The sequence below is a fragment of the Barbatula barbatula genome (assembly GCF_947034865.1).
Source record: "Barbatula barbatula genome assembly, chromosome: 17".
Lineage (NCBI taxonomy): Eukaryota > Metazoa > Chordata > Actinopteri > Cypriniformes > Nemacheilidae > Barbatula > Barbatula barbatula.
In genome coordinates this window covers 15078578-15080928 of record NC_136780.1, presented here as the reverse complement: position 1 = coordinate 15080928, position 2351 = coordinate 15078578, and positions in this window count along the sequence as shown.

Genomic DNA, 2351 nt, shown 5'->3' with positions numbered 1-2351 from the left:
GTTTCATCCTGACCTGATGTTTTTTTAGGACTCTAGAAAATGTTTACACTGTGAATATTTGCAAAAGTAACGTTGTCTGCCAAGACTCTGTCTCGAATCTCAGTGAGTTTTATCCCATTGTTTCTGAATACCATATCAACAATGGCAGTTTCCTGCACATCAGTGAGCATCCTTCCTCTACCACTTGTGTGAGGTAACCATTGAGTCCTAAGCAAAAATGCAGATACAATTACACATAAGTTTATTTACTTCTGTAATGTGCAACTCAGTCAAATTCCCTTGCAGAAACTCTAACAATAGATGCAACTGTAGAGCGTTGCAGATTTGGCTGTACTCTCTGACAAGCCTCTCTCATTGAGCGACCATGATTTACTACATGATCAATTACGGTAGCTCTGATCTCATCTGAGACTACAGCTCTTGATCTTCGTCTTATTCTTCTTCCACCACGCATACGTATTCCTGGTCCCCTCCCAGCCACTCTTCTTCCTCTTTCACCCACTTCTCTATGTTCCTCTACAATTAGAATCGGCTGTGGCTGGTCCAATTGTTTTTATAGCATTTACAGTAATTTTAAGATTTAAAATATATTTCATGCAAATATTACTTTAGAAATGTAGCAAACTGCTGTCTTATTCAGTTTTCACTGCACAGTGAAACATAAGTTTAACAGTTTTGAAAACAGTATGTAAGCATGTGAAAGTTGGCCTGTACGTACAAAGAGTTTTGGCAGTTGTTGTGTCTGAGTTGTGTCTGAGAAAACAATTCATGACGTTTGAGAGATGTAGTCATTGAATGCGTTTTGTGCCAAAGCAATGATAATTGATCCTCAGTTTAGCCCACATAGACTTCTGTTGTGCTCACTGTGTGAAGAGTTTTGCAAAAGTGAACTAAGGATTGAGAAATGTGTCCTAGCGTCTGTAAAAAACTGTAAGTGACTGTAACACTTCAAAATGAGCAATAAGAGACCGGTCTCATTACTGGCATTAGCACAGCAACACTGACATTCTTACAAAGCATTTTCTTCATGTTTTCTATTGAAAAAATCCTAAATTACAATACATTAACATACCAAGAAGGGTGACCTTAGACATTTATTCTTGTTTTATGAAAGAAAATAGAAGAACTAGGTATGTTTATGTTTAAAACCAAATTGTAATTTAAATCCAGACTAAGTTACTGGCAGCAAACGTTTTAACGTGTAAAATGAAAAAGGTATGACAATAGAAATGTAATGATGGCAGGTTGTAATCTAACGTCACGCCCAGGTTCCTAACTGTGAATCATGACAAGCATCTAGATTAGGGGTATGCTATTCATGAATTCAACTCCTTCCGCTATAAGCAAACACACCTGATCCAAGTCTTTACGATTACTAAATTACTAAAGAGACCTTACGCCAGGCCTGGAGCTAAAAGACCAGAAGCAGTATTTGACACGTGTGTGATCTACAGAAAGGTTATTTTTTTCAAGAAAATTGTTTTTGAGCAGTTTATATAAATTTTTCTTTCCAACTATTTCCTTTATAAATGTAGCTCACCCCCATAGTGATTACCATTCACAAAATTACAACAGCAGTTTGGTTGTGATTTGTTATTGTATGTGTTTGTTTATGGGGAGGGGTCAGTTGCACTTTAGCGAGTGTAATGTGATCTGCCTTTGACTGTTCAGTACTCATTCAGGACAGCACAAATGGAATAGGATCAAGGATTGTTCCCCGGTAAAATATCATTACATTGCTATAGGGTGTTCATGCTGGTTGTAATGGTGTTAATATGCAGCCTTTATGGTGTTCAGGGTGTTTGACGAGAGAGGAAACTATTTGTTCCGAGAAAATAACTCTACTTCAGCCTCTCAGATTTGTCAGATGCGATGGTGTTTTTATGTTTTCCTTAGTCAATGTTTTCTTGTACAGCTGCTTTGTAACAATGAAAATTGTAAAAAGCGCTATATAAATAAAGCTGACTTGACTTGACTTGACTTTACCATCTATCCCAACAAGGAGCTGTTTATCGGCGAGGGCGAACTGGTGAATCGTAAAAAACTGTAATATAACTTGTTCTTACACAACTTTTTTACACCCTGTTTTGGCATGCGAGCTAGACAATAATAATGAAATAGTTATTATGTCAATTGTCTTATTGCCCTACATGCATACAGCAGCTTCGCTGGAAGTGGTTTCAAGTGTCATCAATTATGTTTTTCATTTGTATAATTACTGTAGAAACAGGCAATGTCATTTTGTTACACAATCAAATAGAATGGATGTAGATGACTATACTCTCAGTGTATATTTCACCTTAGGGTGGATTTATATCAGATTATTCAGTCTTTGTATCTGTATCTGACAC